At 39.8% G+C, this 7500-nt stretch overlaps 1 protein-coding gene across 1 annotated transcript in view; it reads left to right on the top strand.

Annotated features, from left to right (window-relative positions):
- The window catches only part of LOC143300627 (aquaporin-4-like), a 94120-nt gene that overhangs the window by 18751 nt on the left and 67869 nt on the right, over positions 1-7500 (top strand). The window lies entirely within an intron of this gene.

Here is a 7500-nt window from a genome sequence, read left to right as displayed (position 1 = left end):
CCTACTTTCTCTATCTCCTTCCTCACCCCCTCTCTCTCTCTTTTTCTCTCCTTTCTCTCTCTCTATCTAATCTCTCTCTCCTTTCTTTCTCCCTCCCTCTCTCTCCTCTCTCTCTCTATCTCGTCTCTCCTTTCTTTCTCCCTCTCTCTCCTCTCTCTCCTTTCTTTCTCCCTCCCCCCTCTCTCTCTCCTTTCTTTCTCCCTCCCCCTCTCTCTCCTTTCTTTCTCCCTCCCCCTCTCTCTCCTTTCTTTCTCCCTCCCTCTCTCCCCTCTCTCTATCTCCTCTCTCTCTCTCTCTCTCCTTTTTCTCTCTATCTCGTCTCTCTCTCTTTCTCTCTCTCTCCTTTCTTTCTCCCTCTCTTTCTCCTTTCTTTCTCCCTCTCTCTCTCCTTTCTTTCTCCCTCCCTCTCTCTCTCGTCTCCAACTTTCTCCTTCCATGTGATTTTACCTCCAGCTTTTCCTTCTTCAATTCTCTTTTTTCTTCTTCTTTTTTATTTATTTATTTTTTTTTTTTTACTGCTAATTATATCCATTCCCCCCTGCACGCCTAACACCCCATTTGCAATAAAGTCACGCTCCTCCCCCTCCCCAAACCCCCTTCCCACCTTCTCTCCACCACCCACCCACAGCACACCCAAAATGCTTCCGTGGTTTTTTTTTTGTGTTTTTTTTTTGTTTTGTTTTTTTGTGTGTTTCTGGAGTGGAACCATTCAATGCGTTGAACACGCCCAAACTTCATTTGTCTCCCTTGTGTAACTGTGACAATTCCGTGTTCCGATTTTGTTGTTATTGCTGTTGTTGTTGTTGTTGTTGTTGTTGTTGTTTTCTTTTAAAGCGAAGGACAAATTCGAAGAAGGGATGATGTGTTTTGTTCTGTTCTGTGTTGAGAGTTTCTGATTCCCTCCCTTCAATTCATTTCCCGAGTTATTCTTCTTGGTTATTTACTTTCGCTTCTTCCTTTTATTTTATTTTATTTTATTTTATTTTCTTCAACTTTGTCTAATTTATTTATATTTTGTCTTCTTTTATTTTGCAAAGCCAACAACAGATTGACATAGCCTTTCGAAAGACAACGACAATACATACATACATACGTACGTGACCGATTTTTCTTGTAAATTAACTGTCCATCAAATGTATTCAACAGCTTTAGAAAAGAGAGCAGACAGACAGAAACACACACACACACACACATACACACACACACACACACAGAGTGAGAGAGAGAGAGAGAGAGAGAGAGAGAGAGAGAGACATACATACATACATACATAGAGACACACAGACAGATAAACGATATACATACATACAGACATACAGACACACACACACACACACACACACACACAGAAAGAGAGAGATATATAAACATACATACATACATACAGACAGACAGACAGATAGATAAACATACATACATACATGCATACATACACACATACATGCTGACAGACACTTCTCTTTTACGAAGTCCTTTAAGTAATTTCCTGTAACTGTATTTAGAGGTTTTTTGTTTGTTTGTTTGTTTGTTTGTTTGTTTTGTTTTTCTTTCAAATTTCACCCACATTTTTACCCTCATTTGCCCAGTTTCCCCAAACCCTCCATTCATCCACATCTCCCACCCCTTCTAACCGATAATACTCAGATGTATTCATAAATACTTTTACAAAATGTCTTCAATCACCGATATGTGTGACGGGACATTAAACAAAAATTCCTTCCATGCTGACAGACAGACACACAGACAAAGAGATAAACATACATACATACATACATACACACACACACACACACACACACACACACACACACACACACACACAGAGACAAACATACAGATAAACATACATACATACAGACACACAGACAGACAAACAAAAAGACACACAGACAGACACAGGATCCCATGTGAATGTACGCGTTCGTGTCGTGCGCGTATGTGCAATTGTGTGTGGTTGTGAGAAGAATGGTTGGAGCGTGTGTGTGTGTGTGTGTGTGTGTGTGTGTGTGTGTGTGTGTGTGTGTGCTGGGAGGTTGTCAGCATAGCATGCGTGCAGGTATGAGTAGTTATGGTAATGATGAGAGAAAAAAAATGACAGTGTTTTGGCTGCTCTCTTGCCTACTACTCATTTCCAGTGTTATGCTCGCTCTCTCTCTCTCTCCTTTCTCTCTCTCTCTCTCTCTCTCTCTCTCTCTCCCTTCTCTCTCTCTTTCTCTCTCTGTCTTTCTCTTTTTTTCTCTCTATCTGTCTCTATCTCTGTCTGTCTGTCTGTATGTCTGTGTGTGTGTGTGTGTGTGTGTGTGTGTGTGTGTGTGTGTGAGAGAGAGAGAGAGAGAGAGAGAGAGAGAGAGAGAGAGAGAGAGAGATTATGTGTTTCCTTTCCCAGCCACCCCGTACCCTCCCTATCTCTTCATGTTTCTGAAAGAGAAAACGCCCTCGACTTGAGATCAAGATCACAGAAATTATGTGAGGCAAAGAGGCCGAGAGAGAGAGAGAGAGAGAGAGAGAGAGAGAGAGAGAGAGAGAGAGAGAGAGAGAGAGAGAGAGAGAGAGAGAGAGAGAGAGAAATAGACGCACAGAGAGACAGAGACATAGACCGAGGGACAGAAACAGAGAAAGGGAGAGAGAGAGAGAGAGAGAGAGAGAGAGAGAGAGAGAGAGAGAGAGAGAGAGAGAGAGGTGGGTTGAGAGGGAGGGGAAAGAGAAATAAAAGAAACAACATTAAAACGACAGATACATTCTACATTGTACTCTTTTTCACGTGTCTTTTTTCGCCTTATCAGGGTGTAACAATTCATATTTCTTGTCAGAAAACAAAAAAAAAAAGAAATACAATGCAAAATGCTCAACACAGGAAAGCAAATGAGAAGAAAGCAACACAAACAAACAACAACAAAAAAAAAAACCAAACAAAAAACAAACAAAAAAACAGCACGAAAGCCGACATCTCATTTTGTGTCAAGAATGAAGACTTTGCAAAGAACACAGAGACATCCACATACAGACACATAACTAACCACGCAGTTTTTGATCGAAATCATGGCGCCAGTACAATCAAAGCAAGCACTCTTCTGTCGAACAAAAATACAGTTTTTTTTTTTTTATTATTATTATACAGCCCTGTTTTCATGGAAGAAGAGATGTGAAGCAATCGAGGATGGGATCGAATCTGGGTGAACAATACTTTGAAGCTCGGGCAAATCAGGGTGCATGCAACAACGTGATTAAAAGGAGCTTGGTTTGGATGGAGATTTCAAGAAATGCATTCAACTAATGCGGGAGTAATTGGTTCTAGTAATGGACCTGATCTCATTGAAGACTACCTCAGCTGAGAATGGATCTGCCCCCAAAAAGAAGTTTCGTAACAAAGTTCGTGCTTCCTTCGTTCGAAATCTAAGTCTATGAATTTCCGCACAGACTAAAAAATTAATGCGATTTTTTTTTTCTTTCAGTGCGAACGAGTTTTCCGGGTCTTTGATTTTCTTTATTTTGAAGATGGAATTCTATACTCCGGAAAAAAAAAAGATGATGCGACGTTCGCAAGTGAAGAATTTAAGCGAAATCTGTATGCAAAAAACAAAGAACCCTTCACCCATAGACACGAAACCTACCCACCAGTTTTTGATCGAACCCATGCCACCAGGACAATCAAAACAAGCGCTCTTGTGCTGAACGAAAATAAAAGATAATATATCTATATCTATCTATCTATCTATATATCTATCTATATCTATATATATATATATATATATATATATATATATATATATATATATATATATATACACACACATATATACAGTCCTGCTGCCATGGAAGAAGAGACTTGAAACAAAAGAGGAAGGATCCAATTCTGGGTGAACAATACTTTGAAGCTCGGGCAGTATCAGGGTGCATGCAACAACCTGAGTCAAAGGAGCTTGGTTTGGATGGAGATTTCAAGAAATACATGCAGCTAATAAGGGAGCAATTAGCTCTAGTAATGGACCTGATCTCATTGAAGACTACCTCAGCTGAGAATGGATCTGCCCCCCAAAAAGAAGTTTCGTAACAAAGTTCGTGCTTCCTTCGTTCGAAATCTAAGTCTATGAATTTCCGCACAGACTAAAAAATTAATGCGATTTTTTTTTCTTTCAGTGCGAACGAGTTTTCCGGGTCTTTATTTTGAAGATGAAATTCTGTACGCCCGAAAAAAGATGGTGTGACGTTCGCAAGTGAAGAATTCAGACGAAATTTGTATGGAAAGTACAAAGACCTGTTCACCCATAGAGACGAAACTTACCCACCAGTTTTTTGATCGAAACCATGGCGCCAGGACAATCAGTGCAAACGCTCTAGTGCTGAAAGAAAATAAGACATTAAAAAGATATAAATACAGTCCTGTTGCTATGGAAGAAGCGACGTGAAGCAAAAAAAAAGGAAGGATCGAATTCTGGGTGAACAACACTTTGAAGATGAAATTCTATACTCCGGAAAAAAAAGAAAAAAAAAAGAAAAAGATGATGCGACGTTCGCAAGTGAAGAATTCAGGCGAAATTTGTATGGAAAGGACAAAGACCCGTTCACCCATAGAGACGAAACTTACCCACCAGTTTTTTGATCGAAACCATGGCGCCAGGACAATCAGTGGAAACGCTCTAGTGCTGAAAGAAAATACAACATTAAAAAGTTATAAATACAGCCCTGTTGCTATGGAAGAAGCGACGTGAAGCAAAAAAGGAAGGATCGAATTCTGGGTGAACAACACTTTGAAGATGAAATTCTATACTCCGGAAAAAAAAAAAAAATGATGCGACGTTCGCAAGTGAAGAATTTAAGCGAAATTTGTATGCAAAGGACAAAGACCTGTTCACCCATAGACACGAATATATATATATATATATATATATATATATATATATATATATATATATATATATATATATTTATATATATACAGTCCTGCTGCCATGGAAGAAGAGACGTGAAGCAAAAAAGGAAGGATCGAATTCTGGGTGAGCAACACTTTGAAGCTCGGGCAGTATCAGGGTGCATGCAACAACCTGATGAAAAGGAGCTTGGTTTGGGTGGAGATTTCAAGAAATACATGCAGCTAATAAGGGAGCAATTAGCTCTAGTAATGGACCTGATCTCATTGAAGACTACCTCAGCTGCGAATGGATCTGCCCCAAAAAAGAAGTTTCGTAACGAAGTTCGTGCATGCTTTGTTCGTTCGAAATTTAAGTCTATGAATTTCCGCACTGACAAAAAGATAAATGCGATTTTTTTTCTTTCAGTGCGAATACGTTTTCCGGCTCTATGATTTTCATCTTTATTTTGAAGATGAAATTCTGTATTCCAGAAAAAAAAGATGATGCGACGTTTGCAAGTGAAGAATTCAAGCGAAATCTGTATGCAAAAAACAAAGAACCCTTCACCCATAGACACGAAACCTACCCACCAGTTTTTGATCGAAACCGTGCCACCAGGACAATCAAAGCAAGCGCTCTTGTGCTGAAAGAAAATAAGACATTAAAAAGATATATATATATATATATATATATATATATATATATATATATATATATATATATATATTCCTGTTGCCATGGAAGACGCGACGTGAAGCAAAAAAGGAAGGATCGAATTCTGGGTGAACAACACTTTTAAGCTCGGGCAGAATCATGGTGCTTGCAACAACCTGATTTAAAAGGAGCTTGGTTTGGATGGAGTTCTCTTCAAGAAATACATGCAACGAACATGGGAAAAATTTGCTTAAATAATGGACCTGATCTCAGCAAAACACTGCCTCAGCCAAGAATGGATCTGCCCAAAGAAGTAGCGAAGTTCATAGTTTGTTTGTGTGTCTATGATTTTACACAATGACAAAAAGGGTCTGTTATTGTCATCTGTATTTTGAAGATGAAATTCTATGTAGACGTGAGGAAAAAGAAAGGAAAAAAATGGTGTGAAGTTCGCAAGTGAAGAATTCATGCGAAGGACAAAGCCGTCCATTTAAAGACACAAAACTTACCCACCAGTTTTTGATCGAAACCATGGCCCCAGTACAATAAAAACTAGCACTCTTGTGTCGAAAATGATATATATATATATATATATATATATATATATATATATATATATATATATATATATATATATATATTTTTTTTTTTTTTTTTTTTTTTTTTTTTTTTTTTTCAAATGCAGCCCTGTTGCTATGGAAGAAGAGATGGAGGATGGATCGAATGTTGAGGAAACAACACTTTGAAGCCGTCCATTCAAAGACACGAAACTTACCCATCAGTTTTAAATCGAAATCATGGCGCCAGTAACAATCAAAACAAGCACTCGAAAATGTGTCCAAAATGAGATATATATTGTTGAATGCAGTCCCGTGATCAAGGAAGAAGAGACGTCAAGCAAAAGAGGAAGGATCGGATCTGGGTGAACAACACTTTGAAGCTCGGTGAAGAATCAGGGTGCATGCAACAACCCAATCGAAGAGTTTGGTTTGGATGGAGCTCTCTTCAAGAAATAACTTGCGGGCTAACAAGGCACCAATTTGTTCGAGTAATGGGTCTTGTAGAGGGTGGACGGTGGGGGGTGGGGGACCGGGGGGGGGGGGGGGGGGGGGGGGGTGTCTCTCATCAAACCCTGCTTCAGTCAGGAAGGGATCTTCTCAAAGACGGATACAATTCTCATGCAAGCGTTTCGCTCACTCGTTCGGAAAAAAAAAAGAAAAGAAAAAAAAAGATAAAAGATTTTGCAGCGAAGTTCATGCTAAGTTCATGGTAAATTCGAGTTAATGAATTTACACCAAAAACAAAACAAAAAACAAAAAAGGCAAAAAAACAGAACAAAAAACCAACAAACAAACAAACAAACAAAAATGGTTGATGCGATTCTTATTTTTCTTTCAGTGCGAAACTTGGCATCTTTTTTTTTTCTTTTTCTTTTTTTCGGGTCTGTGGAATTGCACCTTAATTAGCCGTGCTTTGGTGCCGGTGTAACAGTTTCAAACTACCCCCCCCCCCCCACCTGTCCCCCCACATACACATACCCCCCGCCCCCTGTTGGTGTTTTACCCTGGGGTCGTTCTGGGATAGTCTCGAATGACACCCGGGATCATTTGTGGCTAGTCAAGATTGATCCCCCATGCTGCCATCCCCCCCAGCCTCCCCCCCCTCCCTCCCCCCCACAACCCCCACCCCTAGTTGGAAATTGCCCGCTTTAATGAAACCATTGAAAAGGGAAGGTAGGGAAATCGTTCTTGGCTTGCTTTACCTCCTCCTCATTTTAAACTTAGCCTATTGGTGTGTGTGGAGGGGGGTGGGGTTGGTCAGTGTAAGGTGTTATTCTTTGATAGCCTGTTGTATTGGTGATTCTAATTGGGGCCAAATTTACATTCGGGTGTCCTTCTTCTTCTTCTTCGTTCGTGGGCTGCAACTCCCACGTTCACTCGCATGCACACGAGTGGGCTTTTACGTGCATGACCATTATTTACACCTTCATGTAGGT

The sequence above is a fragment of the Babylonia areolata genome, chromosome 26 (genome assembly GCF_041734735.1).
Source record: "Babylonia areolata isolate BAREFJ2019XMU chromosome 26, ASM4173473v1, whole genome shotgun sequence".
Taxonomy (NCBI): Eukaryota; Metazoa; Mollusca; class Gastropoda; order Neogastropoda; family Buccinidae; genus Babylonia; species Babylonia areolata.
The sequence above is the reverse complement of the archived record's forward strand: the minus strand, read 5'-3'. Positions and strand labels throughout refer to the sequence as shown.